General features: G+C 34.8%; 1 protein-coding gene across 6 annotated transcripts in view; it reads right to left on the reverse strand.

Annotated features, from left to right (window-relative positions):
- CDH19 (cadherin 19) overlaps positions 1 to 26,864 on the reverse strand; it is a 121,763-nt gene that overhangs the window by 49,212 nt on the left and 45,687 nt on the right. For 2 of the 6 annotated variants that reach the window (XM_087757498.1, XM_009471308.2), the window contains exons 1-2: positions 22,932 to 23,070; positions 12,117 to 12,208 (exon numbers count right to left, since the gene is read on the reverse strand). The gene's annotated coding sequence lies outside the window, so the exon portion shown is untranslated. Of the gene's footprint in view, positions 1 to 6,736; positions 6,829 to 12,116; positions 12,209 to 22,931; positions 23,071 to 26,864 lie in introns of those variants that run through there. The other 4 variants (XM_087757480.1, XM_087757489.1, XM_087757462.1 and 1 more) reach the window with 3 other exon arrangements.

A 26,864-nucleotide genomic window follows, 5' to 3' on the forward strand; every position in this document is an offset into this window, starting at 1 on the left:
CTAACATGACGTCATTTCAGTTGCAAATTCTGTTTTGTGCATCGGGGTTATTACGATTATAGTGAATTTTTTCTTCCTTGTATGTTGCTATCTTTAGTTTTTACTTAATAGGATAAAGAAGAAAAAGTATTTGTAACTAACACCTACAGATTACTGTGTTAGAAAAAGCTTGAATTGATAGAAACCTACATAGTTGCAACTGTGCATTTGTTCAATTGTACTATATCTACTGGCTGTTTGTCCTAGTTGCATTTTATATGGCTGATTACTGATAATCCCAGTGTATTGTAGTGCTGCTTCTCTATTTTCCTTCCAGAAAAGACTGTATATGGACTCATTTTCATTGACCAGTTTAGGTTTGACACAATCTAGAATTCCCAAAGAATTAATCATGTATATCAACTAGTTAATTAATGCATATGTTTTGTGGTCTTTTTCTTTTTTTTTTTTTAATCTGTATAGAACAATGATAAAATCTTTCAGAGTGTGCAAAGTAGTGGACTTAATCCTATTCTTGTTGCTTCTTACCGTTGCTGAATTTCACTTAGAGGCAGATAATATTTTTTACAGGTTTGGTGTGTTAGAAACTCTTAATTACCATTTTCATTGATTTTTAGCTGTGATTTGATCTTTTGCAATCAGTGCCAAGATCTTTTTTTATGTAAGTTTTCCATTCTTCATGTATTTTAAGTATTTTATTTGGAGACACTAGAAAAAAGGCATACTAAACCCTTAAAGAATAAATATGGCATATTTAACTCCAACTATGCTGGATTTGCCCTCTGGTTCCGTTGATAATTACCATCACAAATTGGCACAGGAGAAGTCATTATTGTGACCGTAATGTTTAAATGAGTTGGTAAAAAGCAACAGTGGGAAGGAAGGACTAAAATTTACAAGAATTTATTTTAAAATTCATTTTTTACTGAATATCACAGTTGTATGCCACTTATAGATATGGTGTGTTTGACTGATTGATTGATTGATTTTTGTGAATGAGTAAATTTGATACCAGTCTTGCTGTAGCTCAGGTCACCTTTTCTATAATGCCTCTCAGCTTATGTTTATCTGCCTGATTTTTTTATCATTAGTTTAGGGTTTAATATTGTTTTAGTTTTAGCTATTGTTTGTACTGAATCTAAATATTTTTATTTAGTCTTTTTTGAGTTTCTGGTCTTTCACACACTTTTTTTTTTTTAGTAAATTTGGACTGCTACATCTAACAAGTATGCTGAATTTAATTATACTGTGATTACCAGAACTAACATCTAAAATGTAATAATGTCTTCAGTCAATTAATTAGAGCTATATCAACAATAATCTTGCTAGTCTGTTGCACGACTAGCTATTTTAAAAGCTACTACTTAACCTTGAGAAGTGTCTTCTTTAACGCATGTCTTGATGTGACATTTGACCAAATTATATTGACTGGTAGTCAACATATTAACACAGTATGGCTGCATGTGTCTCCACTAGTCACCCAGCACTTCACTTACATAGAGAACACTTACTTAGATGTTATGAATGTGATATAAAATTCACTTCATTCTAATTGGTACATTATTTGCTTCATTTTGTAAATATGCTAGTGTACCATTAGAGAAGGCCTTCAAACTATTACATAGAATTGCCAGAGTAATTATCTGTCAGTTATACATGGACAAAATAGGCTTAGAGAAGTTAATTTGTTAGTTGATTAGTGCCTTTAAGTCTGTGGATTTTAATCAGTGCAGAGCTGACTGATGAGAAATCCTGTCATTCCTATTGTTTTATAATGGTTTACTGATTATCTTTCCTGGTAGTATATTAACACATATTATCTGACCCCAGTATTTTACTAGAATATCTGTGGCATGGTAGAAAAAGCCTGGATGCCATTCCAGATGACAAAACCCTGAGTCTTCAAAGCATGACAAGCAGTAATGAGAAGTCTGTCCATACTAGAGATTCAAAACATCTTTTACAGTATCAAATTGTGATATTTATTTCTTCACATCCTGTGTCTCCCATTAGAAACCTATAGCAACTGTTGGAAAAGGTAAGATATTTGTTTTAAATGAGGGGAAAGGGGTCAGAAGTGAAGGATGGAATTTCCTTCAATGACTGAAGAAAACAAGTGGTAGACCTGCTCTCTGTTCAACCCACAAGCCAGAGGAGATAGTATAGGGGATGAGATGACATATTCTATGTTTTACAACCTCACGCCACAGTATCTTTGGTCGTTCTAATTCCCTTAGTGGAGTTATATTAATCACCAGAAGACATGAGTAAATCAACATGGAGAAACAGCCTTTTTCTGAATTAAAGCCAGTGACTATTGGTGCTGTTCTATTCTGTTTGAACTTTGTCATATAAAACTGGCTCCACAATACCTATTTCCCGATGGATGTGAACATACAAGACAGTATCTTGTCTTTTTTAACCCTGTTCCACCAGTATTTTTAGAACTGAGCAATTGATTGCTGATCTGCAGTTTGCTGGATATATATAGCTCAATATTTCTGGGTCTGGTTCAGCATTCCTATGTTTGACTTCCCTTAGGTGACTGCTGCCATTGCTGTGACTCTGTGGACGAAAATTCTCATGATTTTGGAAACATGAAATCATTATTTCACCCACTGTTATCAATCATATTACACAGTGCTGGAAGTGTAGCCTCAAACACTTCCGTCTTGCCCAAGGCAGAAGGAAACACAAGTCTTCTCATTGCAATTCCTTTGACCTCCTTTAGAAACAGCCTGGTAAAGATGACCCAACCCATATAAAAGGCCCTGGGTACAAAGAAGGAGTCACCCACACCATTCTCATCAACAGAATAGAGTGTCTGGGGAAAGATAAACTTCTGGTGGGCAGGACTCTGCCAGACTGCTGTCGTTCTGCAGCAGTGACCTTTGGGAGTGCCGGTTAAGTTAAACACTCTGTATCAGTGGAGACAAAAGCAATCCAACATTACTGTAAACTTTCCCTGTGAGTGCTTGTGTTACCATTCTATTACCAGGATAATATTAAAGTTAAACCTGGAACATCAGAAAGTAATAAAGAAAAATTAAAGGTTTCTTTTGGAGTCTACTGAAATCCCCCAAAGGAACCAGCAGGTATCACTGAGCATGTCACACTGACACATGCACAGAGCTCCAGCAGATTCCCCAGAGGTAATTAAACCTTTAAGATTTCTCCCTGGTTGGTGTGGCATCTTCTCTTCTTATGGAAACATAGCTTTTCCACATGTTATTAACTGAAGAACAGAAGTTATTTGGTGAATAGTTTCATAGACAAGAGACACAGATATTTCTACTTCACTTTCTTGTAAAGAAGAAAAAGAAAGGAAAAATGAAGTAGGAGTATCCGTGTCTCTTGTCTAAACACTGGTAAATTAATGATTATATTTAGTTCTTTTTCACAGACTATTCTGCCGTACAGCTACATCCTACTTCAGTCCAGATGCTTCCTAGCTAACGAAAAACTGAAATGTATTAAAAATTATGGTTTTTTTGCAGTCATTCAATATCTTCAGCAATTTTATTCTGATGAAAAAATAAATTGGGTAAACAGATGCTGAGATGCTAAGAGATTCAGTTATGCCAGTAGTTGTGGTACACTGCACTCTCTACAGTAAAAATAAGTAAATGTTTAATGTTAATTGTAGCTTTCCTTAACTATGACTATTTTTAAGATAGTTTGCACTATAGAAAATTATGACTAAACCCATGTCTTTTAGCATAAATATTTTGCTGATTAAAAAGACTAACACATATACACAGTAAAAACAGAAATTCTTGTCTTCTGGCATTTGCTTTTTATTGTAGAGAAGTAGGAAATCCAATTAGAAGATGTTTGATTCACTGGGCAAATCCTACTGGAACATTTTCGGCTCTGCAGGATACCACTCAGTACTGAAAAACCACTTGTCAGCATAACCATGTAAAGGACCACATTCTGTGATTCACCCTTGAATCTGTTTGCCAAATGATTTTCAGGAAAGCACTTCATTAAATGCTCCAAAACTCTCCTTAGGATTCAGGTTCCTCTTTTTGCTTTCATTCATAATTATTCTTTGCATACATTAAAATTAATAGTGCAATGAATTCACCTTTCCCATGGTTTTTGAGGAGATTTAATTCCTCCAAACATGAAATACCCAAGAATAAAAAGAAGCTTCAGCATTTCAGTTAAGCAGATGCTTTTTGCTATAATTTGACTTTTTGTTAAACTGATTGTTTTGTCTTTAGAGTCAATTTTCCACATAAAATGTAGTAAATCAAAAACACCTTTAAATGAAATCATTCAGTCTATGTCAATGGGAAACTGGACTGAAATCAGATTCAAATGCTTATATTTGAGGAAACTTACCAGGACTCATTTGTAAAGTAAATAAATAATCATAAAAACAGTCCCTTACGAGGAGTTAAAGAAACCATACCTTCACATTAAAAAAAAGTAAGGAAAGAAAAAAAGATAATTTTTTTATTTTCATTAACTCACTTTGTTTTCTGTTTATTAATAAAACACATTAAGGTAAATAAAGAGGGAACAATTACTTTTAACAGTATTAAGAGTTTTCATTATAAGTTAGAAATTTGGCTCTGATATGTAATACAGTTTAAAGATACAAATTAAAATAATGAACAGAAAATGTCTCTTGCATACATACATACATGCACTCTGTGCACCACCACAGTGGAAGTCAGTTGGAAAAATGCTGAAAGAATGCACATCCCTCAGAAAGGTTGCAATAATATCAGACAGGAAAAGGTATAATTTGCCTGCTCTATGACAGAGACAACAAACTGAAGAGTATTTGTAATTTTCAGAGTAGTGAGAAGTAGAGATGAAAAAGACTTAATTGACAAACTTGTTAAAAATATAATATTGTTTCTTCCCTTTTTATTCTCTTAGTTTAGTTCTCAGCTGATTAATCTTCTATTATGTCCTGCAATGGAGTAACCCCAGTTTCAGTTCTGCTTAGGTTTCAATGAGCAGAGACTTGTCTCTCCCTTATTCCTTTTTTTAATATTTCACTGTTCTGCTCCGCTACCAGGGACATATCCTCTTTCTTCACTCATTCTATCAATTATGTTAAAGGCTAATATCCATTTTTTATCTGTCTCATATACCAAAGATACATTAATACAATGGAGTTCTTATTTGATTCCATTAAACTTTGTAAGCATTTTCCAGGCACCAAGGTATTCAGAACAGGATAGGAACAGAGCATTAGGTCATTGAAGCCAAATAAAAAGTGTCATATAATCAATTCCATGTCAAAGATTTAAAAAAAAAGATTTCTTTTCCTTTTTTTTTTTGTTCTGTTTCAAGATGTGGAATAAAATATTCCAGATATAGTCCAACAAACCCCATCAGATTTGTAAATTGTGCATATTTTTTAATTTGTTTTTAATGGAATCAGAATTTATGAGAGTCATAAAAAAAAATCCTAAAAATAGAATGCCTTTTCTAGCTATTGATATTGCATCCTCCAATTTTTTTTTACTTTAAAGCTATTTTTAATGGATATGAGTTACTTTAGACCGCTCTGATATTCTTATATTCTAACATAACATCAGAGAATAGTTTCAGGTAAAAAAAAATAAAAAAAATTAAAAACTCTAAGTGGCGTAGTATCCGGGACCTAGGTCTTGACACTCTTCATAGTCAAGTTGCCTTTTCTTCCTATGGTATCTCAGAGCATAAATTTTGTCCATTACTTTCATGCTTGTCCATAAAATAAAATTCCACTTTCTCTTATCATCTTGCTACTTGGTATATGCAACATATCTCTTCCTGCAAAATGAGGGGGGAAAATACTGTTTATACATCCATTATCATTCAACATAGTCCTTACCTCGAATTGAATCAAGATATCTTGGGACATTCTTATTAATTATAGATTCCCTTTTGACTAAAAATCCATTAATCAGAAAGTCAGGAACACCACTAGAATTTGTGTTGAAACTTGTGTTTCTAAAAGTCGTTGTTCAGGTTGTACTGTGTTGTTAGGTGGTTTTTGTAACGTATTATATCTATGTAGGAAATAGCCTTTGAAAAGTTTGTAGCTATTATTTGGTGCCTTGAACACCCACACATACTTCTGGTAAAATGCTGGTGTTTTAACACACTTTTATCTCAGGTCCTTAAATTCTGATCATTCTTCAAGTGTATTACATTATTGTAGAGGGGAAAAGAAAAAAAAAAAAACACCCAGTGAGAGCAGTGGAAAATTGGATTAAAATTCAATATGACTAAAGACTTCAAAGTAATCCCCCAAATTCATCAGATATTAATTCAGCTAATTGTTATTGCTAGTTGATAAGATTACTTATCTTCTGGACTAATACTCTTGATAGAAGCAAGCCAGACACTCAGTTCTCTTTGAAGCTGACAAAATACCTTTGTTATTTCTCCATATTTTCTGTTCTGGTTTTTTTTAACTTTTAATTCATTTCTTTCTTTTTCCAACCAGTTTTTACCTTATCACAACATGATTCTTCCTCTTCATAGCCTATAATGAATTGTCCTTTCTCCCTGAATAACTAAGGCACTGAGGGTCCCTCTCCACTTTTTTCTCATTCTTCATTTAAAAACTGTTTTTCTGTTTGCACCTAAGACTGATGAACTACCTACTCACCTGTCAGTTCTGTTCCCATGTCTGTAACTCATCTGCAGTAACAGTTTATTGCATCTTTATCCAATTTTTTTACCTCTCTTTAGTCTTTGTATGTCATTATCCCCTCATTACCTGTATGAGCCTCTGTTGCTTCTCTGTTCAATGTTCTCTCTCAGTCAGACCTCTCTGTACAGATTTCATTTGATATTTTACTTCATAGAAACCTATTGTAAAAAATAAATTGTGCTGTATTATATTGTTGAGCCAGGGTCCCTGTGAGTCATTCAGAGGGTAATTTTGCCTATTTCAAGAGCGCTTATGTACTTTGCAGCCTTAGCTTTTGTATCTCCAACTGAGCAGATATCCTCAGTACTTTATGTATTTCTAGAGTGTTAAAATGCACAATCAAACTCAATATTTTTAAACTTCATCACCTACCTTTTCTTTCACTAGAAGAAGCTTCTTAAGCCAAGAAACAAGCAGAGGAGAGAGGCACAAACAGGAGTAGTTCACACTAAAAGTAAATCATGGCTAGGCTGACTTTAATAGGGTAGGAATCATGGTAAGTGACGAGAAGTGAGACTAGAAGAGCCTAATGTTTAAAATGCAAGACTTGATTTTCATGCAGTGATTAAGAAAGAAAGAAGCTAGACATGGAGTCAGACCTGCATTGGAAAGGAGCACCAAGTGTGCTGGGCCAGGGGCCTTTCAGTCCACGGGAGAAATCCAAAGGATCAATTGCCTCCTGGTCCGTGCACACTGCCATAGGGCAGGACTGTGGAAACCTGCAGAGAGGTCTTTTGAATGTTTCATTTTTCTCCTCAGCTTTAAAAGTCAGACTTAGCTAAAATCTATAGATATATCGAGTTAAGCTCAATTGAAATTATTCAGAAATATTACTTCTGGAATGGTTTTGTGTCCTTTCAAATGAAATCTGTAGGAGTTGCAGAAATTCAGTACAAGAGCCCCATGTCTGGTAGAAAGCAGCAGAACACTGTTAAGTATTAAGTACTCTCCCAGTTGTTTCAAAAGAATATTATAAACACCAAAGGTTGGTGTTGGTGCTGTGACATTAGTGTTGTGCATTCCATGGTCAAAGTAGTTTCTCCAGAACAAAGGAAGCAAGAGAACGGATTACGAAAATTATAGAAGTTATTGTTATCAGACCTTGATGATGAAGTGGCACAACATGTACTACTAAAAGAAGTTTTGCAGTCAAGAAAGGAGCAGAGTTTATGGAAGGCAGCAGTAGTCTGAGAAGATTTCAAAGAACTTCAGTGTTCTTCAATGAAGAACTGTGTTGAAAAGCAGGAGACAGAAGGCTTAGGAGATGAACTAAGGAAGAAGCATGAGGCCTTTGCAAACATCAAACTTATGCACAGATGATGCATGTTTGAAGATCTAATAAATCCAGGATTTCTGTGTTTCTTTTAAATAAGAATGTGTAAAGGTGAAATATTAATTTCCTGAATAAATTTTCTAAATAAAGAAACAAAGTAATAAGGTAAAGTTTAAAAAAAACCAAAACCAAACCCAAAACCAACCAACACCAAGCTAAATGAAACTTGAAAGTATATTGTGGGTAAAATTGACTTTCTACAATTAATTTTATACCATTATCTGTATTAATTTTCTTAAATAGAAGCAATTATATAATAACCAATGTTTGACCTTGGAAACTCGCCTATAAAAATTAAAGACTTATGGTGTTTAGTTGACAAAAGATGCCCAGGACTATTTCTGTCATGAGCATTTCAGTAAATTTTATTACTATTTATATTGGCAACTTTTATATGTCTTTGTAAATTCAGCTAGCAACTCATGGACAAGAGCAGGAAAAACAAGCATGGATTGTATTTCCCATCCCTCACTGCATTAATTACTATGTTTGTGAGAGGAGTGGGGGAGTTTCCTCTAGGAAGTAATATTTTAAGAAAATCTCAGGATAGGAGATAAGAGACCTCTTCATGGAGATAGGCATATTTTTTGTGAAATTGACGTGTAAGACTTTGGGTACTTCTTTCAAAGTTCATCCCTTCACAGTGGCTCAGGAAACTCTGTACTGAAGAAATAACACTTCAAAGTCCATTGAAATGAGTGGATACTTTTCAAGCCACTTCTTGGCCTTGGACCTGCCCATCCGCATGCCTGCTTTGTAGACATTTCGTTTCCTTCGTCAGGCTTGAGAGCATTCTTTGGTTCCTACGCAGCCAAGTGGATAACTTCAGTGCATATAATCATATGAATATACATGAGCTCTCAAAGGTGCCACTATTCACTAAATCAGATTGTTTACATTTTCCCCCAAAATAAGTTCTTACAAAATAAATTACTGAAATAGGTTTCTATGGATGTCTCACTTCTTTAAAGCTAGTTTCATCCACATAATTCCCCTTCTTTCAGGAGTCTGTCAGAGTTTCTGACTTTAATTCATTGCAAGCCAGCTGAAACTGGGAAGTCCATAAAGTTGCCATGGTAACTGAATGGACAAAGACTTAATTCACCAGTTTATATAAGCCAGAACTCATATCCTGCACACAGTAATGGTCTTAAATTATTTAGGTCTATAAAGTCCACTGTTAATAGATTATATATATATTTAATAAATAGGCGTCAGTTCCTTAGTTAGTGAAAAATGGGCTTTGATTGCCTCATGCTGTTTCAAAAGTAGTTGTATGTTGGATAGTAAGCCAATCAAAAAGTCAAGGGGAATGAAAAGGAACAAGAAACCAGGGTATGTAACGGTAGTGCTTTCCATGTTAAGAAAGGCTATGAGTTATGCTATTAAGAGTTTATTTCGAAAAAGTTCCCCAAACTGAGCTGTTAAACTGCGTAAAAGCTGTGTGGATTTAACAGCAGCAGAGGACGGCACACTTCGAATTTTGCAGTCTAGTGAAAACAACGGGACGGGAGTCAATTGTTTTTATTCACAGTCTACAGATATAATTTGCAGTGACACTGCTCAGGTAACAAGAAAGATATGAAAGAGCAAGGCTGAAGGAGAAGTCTCTTGAAGAACATGTTCTGAATCACAACATTTTGTCATGGGCAAAATGATTTATTTAGGGGCACTGCATTCTTTTGGATTAAAATAAGAGTGTGACATAGTCAACTGTTAAGCTGGGTGGTGTCAAGATGGATGTAACAAAATTAAGTAATAAAAAATAATCATATATTTGCTTAGTTCAGACAGTTCCCTGCTTCTCAGCTTCTTGATCATGAACTGAAAATCTTTTACTTTGAATTTATTTGAGATCACCCACTAACTCTGAGAACAATAATATTTTTGTTTTTCTGTCTGCTTGATTTTGCCCTCTTTCCCCACACCTTCTGCTTTATACAACATTTAGCAATTGGGCAGATTAAAACCATAAACCAGGCCTGCTGCACTGCAAGTTTCCTATATAGCATTGGTAAATATTATAAATATCATAAACATTCTTTGGGAACTTTACACTAGTAAATGGATAGGGACATTTTAATCATCAAATCCACCTATAACTTCAATGTCTTAGAGAACAAATTCTATATAATTTAATTCCCTAGATTAATGAATTCTGTAGCTCTTTTTCATGAGATTCCTGAGTACATGAGTTATTCATTTTAATCCTGCAACTGTGAAAAGAACAGCCCAGATGGGAATTGCCATTACAGCTTTATTGTATTTTATGTTGCTTTATTTCATTCTTTTCTTGCATTTTAATTCTAGTGCCAGCTTTCAGCAGGATGTTGAACCTGAAAGTTTCCCCTGCACATTTAATTCAAAGAGCAGACTGACACCTATATTTCTCCCTGGGTGGAATTCCACTGCTCATCATGCTATCAGACTTTATCACTAGATTTACATTTTGTGTCATGCCAGCTATCTCCTATGATTTCAGGTGGTTTGAGTCCTTTTATAGATTCTTGACCAGGACTTGTAAATAGTGGATAAATGGCATGAGAGGCAACAGGATGCGGAAAACTATTCAGAAAAATAAGAAGAAGATTGTTAACAAAAGTGAAAGAAAACAGGAAACAGTGAGATACGCCACTATTGTAAATTTCTTTTGTTGTCCCATACAATAATAGAAGGGTTGGGTTTTTTCTGTTATTTCAGGTAAGTTTTGCTTTGTCGAGGAAGCTCTCATGAGCTATGAGATAACATAGCCAGCTGCCTTAATGATAGGTTTCCTCTCATCTCCTTTCTCCAACCTCCAGTACTATTTAGAACATTTTGACTTTTTAGAAGTCTCTTATGGAAAATTATTTTTATTAGAAGATGTATTATAATTCAGGACTTCTGATATAAAACTAGTTTTTATGGGGTTTCTTTGGTTAGTTTTTTTTCCCCTCAAAGGATGTTACAGAGCATATGAACTTTGCATTGTACGTGCTACAGCCTATTTAACCTTCAACAGGAAGTGTCCATTTTCAAGAAAATATCTGTCCTCTGGACACTCAGAATTAAAAGGCTACTCTGAAAATTAGTGCATAAATCACAGCAATATATTTAACTGCTTTCACAGAGGACATCATATGCCAATGTAATGAGTAGAAGGGTATTTTCCTATGCAGGGTATTTGAAAACTACAGAGATGTTCTCAGTTACCTTGGGTTGAAAATTTATTCAGTAATGCATCATAATTTCACTAGTGCTTTGTTTAAAAATACCTAAGCCTAAAGTATTTAGACAACTGGATGAAAATTTGTGTAGAGATAAACTGGGATTACTCCCTGGTCTCACAGTTTTGCTATAGAGAAGGATATACAAAAGAGCACTGAAAATATTTTAGTCCTGAGTTCTTGCTGTTATTATTAAAAACTGTCAGCCCGGAGAGTAAATTCTGTACATTTTCCCTCTCATTTTCCTTCAAATTACTTTTGTGACCTCCTTGCCCTTAACTGAAATATGACTCAAAATATACATTGCTAATGCTGATTATGTTACTGTAGTATTTCACCCTCGCACCCGTGCAGTAAAAAAAGGAGTAGAAACAGGGACAGGGTATTGGCATGGTGCTATGGAATCTTAAACACGGCATAGAAATCCCCCTCTCTGGGAAGGGTCCAGGGCTGTTATCAATGCTAAGAGTACTAGCATAGCAGTGTGAAAACAAAACAAAAAATCCCCACCAGATAGAAAGTATAATTTTCCTAACAAATAAATACCAAGGCTTCATGTTTTCTTAGTAGATCATGAAAACAAGCTCTGCTCTGTAGAGTAACCAATAAATCTAATGTGTTGACTGTACTCATTGCTGAAATAGTATCAAGAAGAATTAGGTAAAACTAAAGGAAACAAATGAAACATTCACACACAACCTGCAAAAGAAAAGCGGTAACATGGTAGCTAGAACAGGGAGTCGGTAAGGGATTTTAGATCTTCTGAATTTGCCTCTTGGAATGTCTTGCTATTTTCTCTACTTGACATCAGGTGAGTTTTATAGAATACACACTTCAATATTTAAAATAAATAAATAGGACGGTACTACTGCTTAAAACTGAAATTTACTTGAAAAAAATACTTTACCTTGAGGAAGTGGTTGAACTCTGAGCTGTTTTAAAGTTGAAAAATTCCAAGCTGATCAAATTCGCTGAAATACTTCAAAGGAATATCTTTCTCTGGTAACGAGAATCAGAAGGAAAAAAAAAGTTACCAAGTTACCTCCTACAAATCCAGTTGGTTCACGTAAACAGGGAAACAGGCGCATTTTTATCTGTGGATTACACCACTTGATTTGTTTTTATCAAACTGGATGCTGAACTATTTGCTGCTAGGGTCAAATAGACACCAAGCAGGCTTTGTGAAAAGGCAATCTTAAAGCAAAATATGATCTATTATCAGGATTCTTACAATTCTGTCTATTTGGATTTACAATGCCATCTTTGTGGAAACAGCAACTGATTTAGTATACAGGCCACCTAATTCATCTGCAACAAAAGTACTTCACCTTGAAGAGCACTTCCTCCACCGCCTCTTAGAAGAACATTGTTCTGTATTAAAAATTCTTTTTCTTTTTTGTGTTAAATGGTAAATGAATTGTAAGAAGTCCCCTTTTTACCCCCTCAGAGGACTACCTTGCTCTTCTGCAATCCTCTTAAAGGATAGTTTATAGTTTATAACTTATAGTTTAACATAAGTTTTTTCAGTAGCACCATGACTTTAAGCTGCTTTTTCCCTCTCTTCTAACACCAGCGAGTTTTGCTGACCCTGCTCAGCCCCTCTTGTTTTTGGTTTGAATAGAAAAATCATATGCTATGAACTGAACAAACTGGGGAAAAAAAAAATATTTTTTTTTGCCAGGTTGTTTACTACTCGTACAATAGAGGAGAAGGTTTGAAGGGAGAAAATGCCTGATAAGCTAGGAGAGTGACTGGGATGCTTACAGCATGTCTATAGTTTCAACTCCTTATTAAAGACGGTACTGTTACTTTTCAAGGCTAAGGTTAATTTCTTCATGTCACAGGCCTTTTTCTTGTATTAGTGTTCAGTTTGTTGAGCATCTTAATACAATATTTAAGAACTATTTCAAACCTCATTACATCTAAATCCAAATGCTCGTTCCTCTTTAGAATGCTCAGACAATATCCCCAAAACAATGTGGGTTTTTTTTTTCTCTGTAGGAAGCAGAGGGATGAAAAGAACTGAAAGAAAATTAATGTTTCAACATAATGCCTTTTGATAAGATTTTAGCTCTGTTTCTTAACTGATACATAAATATCACAAAGATTGGCGCAATACAAGAACCTGTGCAAAATAGAAAGTACTTCGAGCTTAATCACTTTACCCATCTGATATCCAAGATTCTTCCTGGCTTTCTCATTCTTTATAGAAAGAGGTCTTTGACTGGGTTGAGTTTAATGGAGTAAATTGAACTCTATAAGTTTGGCTCAAGGTTATCAGCAAATGGTAAATTAATCTTGAAACGTGGTAAAAAATTCCCCTGCTATAATTGTAACCTGCAAGAAGGTTACAAGAGAAAGACATTATAATTATTTTTGTTTTCTTTATCACAGATTTAGAAATGGGACAGTTAGAGGGCATTATGAATACTGAAAAATAAAACATAAACTAAATATATATACAGTTACTGCATTTTTAGAAGTATTTCAGAAGTTCAAAGTGTAAAATAATTTCCAACACTAAAAAGGATGGGTTTATCACACACCTTTAGTATCACTGGTGGACTATTGCTGTACAGCCAGCATTTTGTAAATGATCAAAAACCAACTCCGACTTATGTTTGCAAATAAAGGAGCTTATATGTGATTTAATGAACATGCTATCAAATTCTTTCTTTTTTTTATATATGTAGTTTATTTTTTAAATAAACGTTAAATACTGGTAAACACACAGACCTTTATGAAAACTTACCAATATATATCTATAGCTAGCTACCTAATGGAGAAGTCCTGAAGATCTAAAGCAATTACTGGTGAGGGAAGCCCTTGAAAAATCTTTAAGTCATTGTGACTTCAGTGCAATATACTTGAATGAAACATTTTTTTTTTAGAACAAAAATTGTTTCCATGGTATTTTATGACCATTGTTTATAAATATCTTGGTGTTTAAAAATAAAAATGGTGGGTTTTGCATGTGGAAACCATGCAGTTTAGCATTTTAGCTTTTCAAAACATTAAAAGGGTTGTTTTCTTTAAATTAATTTCCTCTCTTGAGATGGACAATACATAACTTTAAATTTGATTTTTTGACCTGATTTTTAACTAATTGTGAACTAATTTTGAACCACTTTTTAACTGTTAACTTCGTGAAGCAATATTGGGCACGATTGAGCAGGCTGTTACTAATAAACCTCCTGCGATTTGTCAACAATGCAGCTGCAGCCTGCATGCCTGAGCTTGGTGGTGTGACTGGCAGCAGGGCTGAGCTGGTTCAGCATTGCCCAGTTATCTCCTTTCCCCAGCTGTGGGAGGCAGCAAGCCATCAGCGGCTGCTGAGGCTATCACCTATGGTTCTTCCTTGCATCAAGCAATCAATGTGTCTGACAGGCAAATACCTTACATCGTCTTTTACACAGATGAACTTGCCATCACCTGACAGAGTTCCAACCTTTTACACCTATTAAGGAAGGAAACAATAATGTTGTCCTCTTCTCTCTAGGGTTTTCTATATGCTACCTCTGACTGTGTCCTAAATGAATCAAGAAATCAATTTTCAGCCTCTCTGCCTCAGTTAAATCAAACTTATTCACAGTTTCTGCTGAGTAAAAAACATCCATTGCTTCTCCACAGGTACCCACTGTCACTTTGACAAGATGTATCAGAGCTCTGGCTAAAGTTACAGTGTCCAAAATGTTTATTTTTCCTTATTTTTTTTAAGCTTTACTTCTTAATTTTTTACTATTTTATTGCATTACCTTTATTAGTACTATTTATGTGAATTAATTCTACTCCTAGAATCATTGTCTGCTAAATACAACTGCTAAATGAGGTAGAAAAATTAATTTTATTACCAGAAGAACAGAACATAATATGGAATAAACTTATTTTTTATTGAAAAATTGTGACTACAAGATGAAATATTACAGTGTTTATTGTGGACTTATAGATATTATAGGCCTGCTAATAACTTAAGAGTTTATTAATTTTTTTCCATGCCTGTGAATAATTATTCTTTATAGCATAGATAGTTTTTTTGTTTTTAATAATAAAAAGCCTGAGGCTCCCATGTTTTCTTAAGACTGTATTTATTAATTTAAGAACCTGAAAGTTAAAGACTTAGTGTAACATGCCTATGCAGCTCCCTCGATAGTCAATGGAAAGGGAAAGGCATCTGTATTTTACTGCATTGTAAGACAGGTAACTAACATGTGAAGTCTAAATCACCCTCTTTCTGCCTAGAGAGGATCTTGACAATTAATCTAAGCTAATGAATTACCTGAAAGACATCTACAAACAGGTCAGATTAACTACATTCTTAATCTTGTTGTCATCCCCACAGAAATATTCTATTTTCCAGCAAGCTCTTTCACTTCTGAGTTCGTATTAATACTAGTGAAAATCAAGGTACGTCTTGTTAAATATGTTAGTACTAATTTACATTTAGGAGTATAGCTTACAGTTCCTTTATTAGATATGTTTTGCATTTTAGCTGGAGATAGATGATTCCAGTAAAGGAAATTAGACAAGAAGAAAGATGTTTCATAGATTAAATGGCTTAAAATAATGTTTGAAATTCTTATAAAACACACTATTTATCTTCTTGGTACAAGTTACTTTGAATTATAATATAAGCACTTCTTAGAAACCATTTGTCTCTAGATTGGACAGGAGGAATAATATTATTCAAAGGAGTTGAGATTTCTTCATGTTTTCCAGTATATTTAAAAAAAAAAAAATCTTCTGGAAACTTTTTCTCACACATTTTGAATCCCTACTTAACACAGCTGCTTACCAGAATGTTTTCCCTCCATACAATTATTATGATTTATAATCAATATGATTACTATTATAATGTCATACTACTATGGTAGGTAAATCTATTACTACCATATGTAAATCATAAATACTATGTCATACTGTAGAAAGAAAAGAAACGTTTCTTTTGGATGTGAAAAAACATCAAAGCAAAACTAAGTTTTCTTTATTTCCTCACTTTATAGTTTTCTGTGATTTTGTAATGTATATATTAAAACTCTCACATTTTGCATGCATTATAGGTGAATACGATTTCAGTCTTTTACTGACATCAATTCATTCTCCAATATGTTCTACTACGTGAGCCTGCAGGCTCATTTCACTTCCCTGGTTTTGGTATAGTGAGCATTGCTCCAACATACCCAGACTTAAAAAAAGAAAACCTACACACAACAATTACAAATTCCTAGAAATCTAAAGTTGCTGTCTGTAAAAGGCTACTGAAATTGTTCCAACAGTTTATCTTCAGTTATCCTATTGAAATAGTATACTTTTTACTATCTCTGACATTTATGATTAGTAATACTCAGGAATGCAGTCTATCATTTTTATGATGCAACACTTTTTGCTGTGCTGCCTTGTTTTCATTTGAAACAAAATGGACTGAATCAGGTTATAGTAGCTTAGATTTAAGCAGTATTTCTCCAGTTGGAAATTAGCTATTGTTTTGGAGAGGCTATCTATCAGAAAAAAGAAAAAAAAAAGCAAAAAAAAAGCAAACTACACAATAGAAAACCCAATGGACAGAAAAGCAAAAATCCATGATTTATGACAACATACCAATTATTCACATCTTTGAATTATTTACATTTTCAGTTCGCATAATATATCTGGAAAATGTGATTATAAATTTAAATTTCAGGGTTTCTTTGAATGCTTCATATCTGCAACAAACGCATGCTTGTAGACACTATATTTGAGGGTAAGTTCTTGCTTTAAATTTTCTTTTCTTCTGAGAGAATAGTTCCATTTGTGGGAAATGAACACTATTACCTGCTGAGAAAAACTTTTTTTTTTTTTAATTTAACTTAATTCCTAGGTTTGAGTTTAAGGACTCAGTGTAATAGGAACTTTTTGGTTTGTTTTGTTAATGCTGGGTTGCTAAGAGCAGGCAGTTACTTGTCTGGGTCGGTCAGATGGTGGTGGTGGAACTAAATAGCTCTGCCTATCAAGAGAGGATGCTTCAGGATCGGGCCTTGGGCTAGCACCTGAGGGGGGCTCAGGCTCCCATTACACGCAGCTTGCAGTGCTACTCTCTGTTAGCTGCTCTTACTGATGTATCTCTTGAGAAATTTGCTATCTGGCTGTATGTGCATGGCTGGGTCTGGCAGTGCTAGGATGTGAAGCCCACTGCGCAAGGGAGCAGCCTTATAACCAGAACAGCGAAGCATCTCAGGCGCAATCAGCCTCCCCGTGGCTGCGGGAGCTGACAGCAGAGGAGAAAAGCCTAGAGGGGCCTGGCCATAGCCACAGCCACGGGCTGATGCAGGGTGCTGAGGGGATTTGAATGGGGGATCCCAGTCAGATATTGCCTGTGGAACCAGTAATTGATGAGGTTGGGGTCACTCAGAGAGAGAACCCGGAGGTACTTGGGGAGGGAGCCCAGGAGTATGTGAGGGGAGAAACTATTTGGATACCTGTGGGAGGACTCTAAGAAGGAACCAGAGAGACCCCAGGGACTCCCACGACCCCATCCCAGATTGTGCACAACATGGTGGGCACTGCTGTGCTGACCTGCCTGATCTTCCTCCTGGAGGGTCCCACCTCCCCCCCGCAGCAGGTCAGGGGAGTCATGTCACTTGTGAAAATTTCATATAACTGTGATTAAAATGTTTGGGTAACTGAGCCCATTTAGTCTCCGCACTGTCAAATTGGTCTTAAACTGTGACGGTCTTTGAGTCTAGGTTCTGTTTTCCTGTAATCTTTAAGTGGGAAAAAATCTTTTCATAATATGATCACTTAAAAAAATATTACATGTAAGGCACCAGAAAATGGGTCTAATTTTATAACATTTGCACACTCCTGAAAGCATGGATATGAAAAGCTGAGCAATCAGCACAGTTTATCTCTATGTGACATTTTCAAATGCTATTTATACATTTCATGCGTCACTCTTTTATGAAAATAGCCGTGTACGCTGGTTACCTAACGATCTGGCATTTGAAACCAATTCAATTTATATGTTAAATTTGATGTTAGAGGAAAACCAATACACTTACCACATTTTTATTCTGTAAGTCTGGTTGTCATCTTAATTTGTCTGGAAATGTCTTTTTATTTTACAGGAGTATCTCATGGGATATAAAGTAGCATAGATCATTCTAGCTCATCTACCATTGGGAATTACAGTTAAGGGTAAATTTTGGTCCAGCCAATATATATCACAGCGATACACAAAAAGAGCAGCAGCAATGCCCTTAATCTTCTCTGACAGCTATCTACATCTCATGGAGACAGACAGAGTGAGAGATCAGCTGTTTGAAGATGAACAGGGCAGTAATTGAAACTAGCAGTTTTCCAATTTGTTAGCAAAGATGGGGGTTTTATAGTTTGCACCATATTGGCACACATCCTCCTCTCCCTTCATTCTTTCCCTCAACTTTTCTGTGGATTCCACAGGAAGCTGAGGCACCTGGGAAGGGCGTCATGAGCATGACCCATTGTTGCAGCTCATGGACCCTTGGACAACGGTCTCTTTTTGTGTTCTTCATCTGAAGGATGAAAGCGAGAAGGAATTTGAGCCATTTAGCAAAAAAAATCCTGTTTCATATCACCTCAAATGTCATGGATTAGTCAAAAGGCAACCAAAGTTAGGACTGCTCCTAGTCTGTGTCCATCTTCTCAAAAATATGTGCAAATGCGTCAGGGCGCTAGGGATCTTTTGTAGCAGTTTGCACTTTCATACTCCTCATGCCAGCATGTAACACAGAGCATGGTTTTGTGTATGGGCATGTGTGCTCGTATGACTTTTCAATAAATTTCAAAAAATATGCAGAGAATACTTAGAGTATTTTGGATTATAGAAATTCTTACATGTTGCTGTGTTATGATTTTCTCAGCTTTATTTATGAAGTTTGCTGGCAGTTTTCTTGAAATTTTCAGAGTGCTTCCAGTCATCCAGAAATCACAGATTAATGATTTAACAAAGATTCACATATTTTCGGTTTTGGCTCCAGTGTTTAGTCACCATGGGTAAAACTCCTTGGAAGTGAGCTCTGTTTGCTTCTAACCACATCCAGTGAACCACAATCTGTTTACAAAGCAATATAAGACATAGCTCCTTGTTCCATCTTCCGATAAATTCTGTTTTGGATATCTAGATCTCATTTACCAGTTACAAATTGTTAAAGAGACTAAAAAAATACAAGTTTTTTTGCAAAGTCTTTTGATACTGTTTTTTTCTGACCAGTTTTGACAGATGGCATTATGCCTCTTCAACTTATGAAGCACAGGAGGGAAAATTTACCGTGTTGCCATGTAAATTTTTCCCCACATATTCTACACATCCTGTTCACCATTCTGAAAAGGTTCTCTACAGGGAAAGGAGTGGGTAACCATAATGTCTTTACCATTTGCCAAGCATTATCTCTTTAAATCCTGTTTAATTTTTGTAATCTTTGTATTTAAAGAGAACTCATCAGTTTGGCTACACCATCAAAATGCTAACAATAAAGAGCCACAAACCTTCTTTATGCTGCATGAGAATGAGGACAGGGCATTATAAATATTTTTTTAATATAATAACAATATATAATATTGCTTAATATAGTTGTAAAACAGTTTGAAACAGAAAATTATCAAGCAAAATAGAACTTCAAGAACTTTAAATTGCTGTTTTATTTACACATGTTATTTACCAATGACAGTCTCAAAAATCTGTAAAATATTGAAAAAGTGTTTATTTTGCAGAGAGATTTTATCCTGGCTAGATTTGAATCAGAATAAATACATAAAGACAGTGCTCAGTCACACTGAATTCAGTTATTCTTTTGTTATTTATATTTTATAATTTACTCTACTAGGATGTGTTTTGGCTTCCAATGTGCCATAATTCCATGTAAAAAGTAAACCAGGAAAATGTTAAGTGACAGCTTACACTTCCTCTAATGTTTAGTTAAGAATTTTAAAGTTGGAACAACTGTCACTCATAAGTTAGAAAAAAAATAGTGCCAATGCAAAAGAGTTTGTCATCCACAAATTTAACATTGCATCTGAATATATAAACTTTAGAGTTCTCCCTTAAGATAGCCATAGTAATCTTATTTCAAGTATTATTGTAGTTTTAGTTCCAGTACTATATTTGCAGACACAAAGCGTTTTACTGAAGTTTTACTTCTTTCTTTTCTCTTTTTTTTTTCCCAAATTGAATGTCCTTTATGTTGTTTATTTGAATGTTTATAATTTTGTTGTCTCAAAAGGCGTTTGATTCAACAGTTATGTCAGTGGCCTGAGAATGAGGGATTCTAATTTAATATCACCTTCCATTTACAAGGTCTTCACTATGTTTGTGTCCCTGATTGATAGAAAGCTTGGGAATAATGTCTTTTTGCAAACACTGTTAACAGTTGCAGCTTGTTAGCAGCAGCAATTGCAATTCCTTTTATGTCACAGGCAGCGCAGGCTGTGGAGAGTGGATCTGTGTATCCACAGCACAATTATGTTCCCAGGTCTGTCCCATGTGGTCTTGTCGACATTGCTCCATCCTCATCAACTGCCTCTGTAACGGAGATGTACCTTGTCTACTTAGCAGGTTCTGGAATGAAACCTCCCACAATACTCAGGATAGCCAGGATAGCCAGGATAGCTGAGGTTACCATACATGCTCTCTGGCGTCTTGGTGCATTCATCCTCAGAAACAAGTATTTTGCTGGGTTAGGAAGATTGAAAGGATGGATAAGGAAGACATTCTCTTACACCTTTCTTCCTTTAGCATCATGTAGACTCTAAAGGGCTTGGGAACATAGTTGAAATAGATTAAAAATTAAGGGACTGTGGTGGAACCCATTTCTACTGCCTGTGGTAGAAATCAAGACTTTCTGTGACTTGCAAAGTAAAATAAGAGTAGTGGTTTTCACCTACAAAAGAACTAATATTTTAATTCAGTACTATCTATAGTATTGTTAGATCTGTTGGAAAAATTACCTGTTTTAAATTAAACTGATTTAAGAAATAGCCAAATCTTTCCGATTAAGCTAAACAAGAAGTTTCCAGGTATATTTACAGTGAACATGATGCAAAGACTACACAATGGAATTTAACCCCAGAGAGTTATGCAGTATTAAAGCAAATAAAACAAAAGGCAATGATCAAAAACAATAGGCAGCTTAAACCATCACCATCATTAAAATCGGCCTGTATAGCATATCACGTATTGCTTTCTTATTTCAATATCAAAATGTGTTGATATTGCCTGATATTTACTTCAGGTTGGTAATTGTAAAGCATTCTGAAACAAAGAGGCAACATAGTGAGTTCATTTTTAAAATAGTCTACATTTTAGCAGTTCTGAATGTAAAATGTGCATTATAATTTCATAAATTACCTAACACTAGGTTAAAATAGTTACATTTTCATTCTAAAAATACATGACTTTCCATAGTAGATCTGTAATTTTGTTCTCCAATTTTAAGCTACTTTTATTAGAGTATTTTGTAGGCAAGTCCCTCTTTCTTCCTCACTCCTTTACCTAAAAATAATTCCAAGAATGGATTTTCATTGTCTGCTAGCTTTACACCAATGCATTTCTTAGTCTGTAAAAACGCAGAAAGTCTGAACTCCAGACACAGCCCTATATTAATTTTATGTAAGTGCTTTGTTCAACACTTCTAACAGAAAAATGCTGAACATTGAAATGTATCATTATAACTCCTAAAATTGAGTCCACAGATCAATTTTTGCACCTTAATGCAAATTTATCCTGGTATAAATTACAAGTGGTTTATCTGGAGTGCTTTTGCAACCACAACTGATTCTAAATTACAATCTATTAAAACGTAATTATATAATTCAAAAGCCATGTAATTTCTACCAGTTTCATACCAAAATAATTTGTAGAAATGAAGAAGCTGACAGACATTCAGCATTTTAATAACCAATCAACAGCTATTAAATATCTTTGGGCTATATTCTACTGGCTGTTTCTTGACTACAGTCTAATTGGAGAGTTTGAACATAAAAAATAAATTGTAGCTATACGTCCTAATAGAACGCTTATGAAGGAAACATGGAATACAGATATTTTGATAGTATATATACTGCATTTCTCTTTGAGCATCTTATTTATTAACAAATTGCCATTTTACACTTGAGATCCAACAAAAGTAGAGGCATCCCTTTTTTGTGGTCTGAAAGACTTTGCAGTTGCTAGATTTGGGATTATAAAGAGAAATGGGAACAGAAATGTGAATGTAAAGTTAAGAGAAAAAAAAATATTATTATTGCCACAGTAGAATGGAGACCAGCAAGCGAGGGAGTTTTTTAAGTGTTCTTGTAAAACAAGAGACTTTTCACTCTTCTCGATGTCACCCTCAGAAATTGTAAGCACATTTTAGTGACAATCACTTGCATGAGTGTAGATGAAGCAATCTCAAGCAGTCTGTCAGAGGTGGGGGTCTTGCAAAAACAGATTGATAATCTGCATGAAAATTTTAATGTGCAAGTTGAACACAAAACAGGCATAGTAAGTATTCCCTCTGGTAAATCCAACTTAGAAAGTTGGATTTTCACAGCTATGGAAGTTAATCAGTGGACTCTGAGGAAATAACAAAAGCAGATTTCTCCTTCTAGAGGTTTTGAGTAGCTTCTGGGTTTGCCTTTGCCTGTTGTGTTTTTTCCACTGGTGACACCCAGCTAAATATTTTAAATTTGATTTTTGAAGACAATAAAGAAAAAAAGACAGAGATCTTACCTGTGTAACCTCAGGGCCTTCTAGGTTTAAAGAAATGGATATTGTAAAAGTTGAATTAAACATCTGATGCAGAGAAGTAAGCAGTTCTCTTTTACTTCACAGATCCTCAGAATGCTTTAGGAGTTAAAGCTTCCTGCCAGTATAAGTCACTTCTGCTTTTAGTTTTGAAAACTCACAGTATGACACTGCTTACTGCATGCTATTTTGGGTGCCCTGAGTAAAACTATGAACACAGGCACTTTTGTGCAAAACATCATAAGGCCTCTCTGATGTTCATTCAGAGTTGAGAATTAAAATGCAGAAGGCTCTAGCAAGCAAAATACAAGCTGATTTTCTTTTCCCTAGTGGAAAAATAAAGTACTCCCTGGCAAGTAACCAAGGTGGTGGGAAGGTAATTCATTTTGTGTGAGAGTATTTTGCAAGTGAAAGGGATATGCCCTCTGTTTAGAGATTAGTCAGGGAAAGAAGTGATCAATTTAGAGTAGTCACAAAAGTTAGTCAAAGAAGAGAGTTTCTACAGTCCGGTTTTTGCCTTCCAGACTTTTTTTTCCCCTAATAATTTAGTTTCAAGAATCATAAAATCTTCACACTGAGAAAAAAAAAACATGCCCAAGGTATTGGTTTATGTCCTTATGTATTTTGAGAGACATGAAATAAATCCTTTTACTTTTGTTTCAACTGTCTACAAAAGTTAATTTTTGTCTACTAGCTAGTGTTAGGTTTTTATAGTCAGCTGAAAAATGTAATTAAAGTAATGTAATCCTCATAAAAAAAGAAAAACGCTGAAAATCTTGTGGAATAATTATGCAACAAGCTATATTTTTTTCACAGAAATTAAGCTTTTTCTTAAGTCAATTTAGGAAATTTTGAACAATAATTCAAATATACATTGTGCATTCTTTGTGCTCTCAAAAAGAAATAACAATATTTTGGGAATAAACGAGAACTGTGGATTACAGTAACACTTCTGTAATTCTTATAGAAGACATATTTATGGTGAAATAATTTAGAGCTTAGTGTTACATCAGTATTAGCTCCAGGACAAGAAGATTTCTAAGAAGTCCTAAATGGTAAAACAATAAACATGACATTTTGTCAGACTTAAATGTATCCTGTTATGATAAAAAAAAAAAAAAACAAACCCAAAACTTCTAAAACAATTTTAGATTTTCCACTATGAGATTAGTAGCTTAAGGAATAAATATGCCTTCAGTTGACAGATTTTTTTTTTCTCCTGAAATTGCCTCCTTTAAACAGAACATTTTGACATCTCGAGAAAAGTTACCTCTCCCTCTTTCTTCTTTTTCATCCAGTCTAAGAAAATTTAGCAACTGTTCCTATGTGGTAATTGAAAAATTCTCATCTGTACTTTTTTCACATATTTTTAACATTTTTTTTTTTTTCTGGAAAGGAAGGAAAGTAAATTCTGACCAGCCCTGCAGATCTTACTCAGACATTCAAGAATCTCATGGCCAGAACACAAAAGACAGCGAATGAGAAAATGTGATTCTTCAGAATGCATAATACTATAAGAAAACATGACTAGGTAGTGTTGCCAGGTCAGAGAACAACAACAGAGCAGAACATGGTCTGCAAAGGGAACAGTTCTGATTGATGCATATGTGAGCTCTGGTACCTTGGCTAACACTGAATCATTATTTACTGTATTTATGTCTAGATGTCAGGGGTAAATGAGTTGGTTCCAAATAAATACAAACCCGCCTAATATCACAGACCTTAAAACTTAAAATGAATGGGCTTGAAGTAACACAGGAAAGCTGTCCATCCACTACGTCCATTTTGACACAGTCAGAAAGCCTTATACTTTATAGAAAAGTATTGTGTATACTATCTGAGCAGCTGGATTTTTGTGAGATTATTCAGAATTACTTCTCAGTCTTTTGAGGATGATCTCCTGACAACTTTTTGAGGAATATCTCCTCCTAACTACTTGAGTATAAGTAATATAGTTTCTGTGTCAGATTGTAAATAAACAATCAATTTATCAAATTATATAGTTTCAGCTTTAAGAAACAGATAGATCGGCTATTATTTTTTTCTCAAATCAGAGCAAACATGGTAATATACAGCTTAAAGTTCTTTGATAACACTGTGTTCTTAGTAATGATTGTTTAATTATTTATGAAATTAGATATCAAAAACAAGCTGACAAAGATTTCTTTCTGGTGCTCTTATCTCAAGCATTTTTGCCTGTGCTAGGCGAAGCTTGATTTCTTTGTCTAAAATTTGATGTTAGGTTTGAGTGAGGGAATCAACATAAACTAAGATAACATTTTTTATATCTTCTGCACTTTTTATCATGCTTGCTTGTTTGGTTGGTTCATTCTTTTTAAGAAACAGGAATGTTTAGGGAGAGCTGCTATTTAGTAAGAATGGATGCATCCTACTTTTGGTTCATGGTCTGACATCAGCTCTGCACAGGGTGAGGTACAGCAGACGCGAAATAGAGAAATGGGAAGAGGAGAAGGACGCTCTCCTAAGATCTGCGGAAACTGAAGAAGGGTGATTGGACTTCAGTGATATGTGGCCATTTACCACCTGGAAAACCAGCTTTTTTACCGACGCTGTTCCTCACTGGCTTTCTAGCAATACAGAAGAGGTGACATTTCATTTGTGAAGTCAGAATTAACTAGACATAGGTGTAAGTAAAGGGTAAAACCATTGTTCACAGTTGGTAAACGAGATATGCTCGTTTACCAAAAATGCTGGATCTTGTCACAGGATGTAATCTAAGTAAGATATGTCATGTGAAGGGAACAGAAATGAGCAGTAGGAAGTAAACGAAAATGGAAGTTTCTTGGAAATGTTTGTTGAAGAACTGATGAGGCTAACTGGCTAGAATAGGAGGGACTTTTGACAAGGTACAGATAGTATGCAGCAATAAGGAAAAAAATAAATTAGTTGTGTAGTCTGCACCTTAAAAAAGAAGTCAAATAAGAAGGCTAATTCACAAAATTATGAGAAAACATTTCTCAACTGAGAAGAAAACACATACTTATTCCCAGTACAGTGTTCTCATGTAATAAACAGTCTCCTCTTTGTCTAGGCACCTGTTAATGACAGGCAGGCTTTTAGATATTAATGTTGAAAGGAAATAATTTGGACTGTCACATGTTAAGAAAAACAGTTACCCTGTTAGCTGTTTCCTGATCTCACAGACCATGCTATTTCCTGCAGAGAGGGATCTCAGCAATAGGTAGCTTTCAGCAGTCACTGTCACCTTGATTGTAGTTACAGCTTCCCTCCAAGGTGTGTTAAAAGCTTAACATCATCTCACTCCACAGGGGAGACCCGTTGCTTGTTGACAGAGAATTAGTAGCACAAACAACATGAATGGGCAACCCATTTCTGAGGGAACACATGAGAAGCTATACTCATTGCCTGAACAAAACCTTACTGAGGTTTGGTAGAGTTGAGTGAACTTTATTTCACCTAAATAAATAAATGAGTTGTCATATAGAGACTGGGGACTGAGACAGAAACTTCAGAATTCCACTTAAACTGTTTGGAGCCTTTTCCTTTTTCATTATATCTATTGTGATTAAAAATAGGAATTGTATCCATCCAAAAGCTATAGCTTAAATTATGTGTTTGCTTCGGGGTGAGAACATAATAATAAAATTGGAATTAAAATGTCTATACAATTTAAAACTTGGTTACTGATCAGTCAATTGTAATATGATATCTATTAACTTATTTTAAAGTTAAATTTCTATTCAAATATTATGACCAATCATATTTTGTGGATATACAAGTATATGCTATAATGACTTGAAGAAAGACAGTCCTAAGAATTCAGTAGAGTTAATTATCTTTTTTTTAGGAAAACCTTTTCCATTTTCCAGAAACTAAAGAAAAAATAAAGATGGGAAACCCTAGGAGCACTGTTTATTTTTAAAGAGACTAAAGAAC

This window comes from Nipponia nippon, unplaced genomic scaffold, assembly GCF_047370975.1.
Source record: "Nipponia nippon isolate SJK-2023a ecotype South Korea unplaced genomic scaffold, ASM4737097v1 scaffold_1, whole genome shotgun sequence".
NCBI lineage: Eukaryota > Metazoa > Chordata > Aves > Pelecaniformes > Threskiornithidae > Nipponia > Nipponia nippon.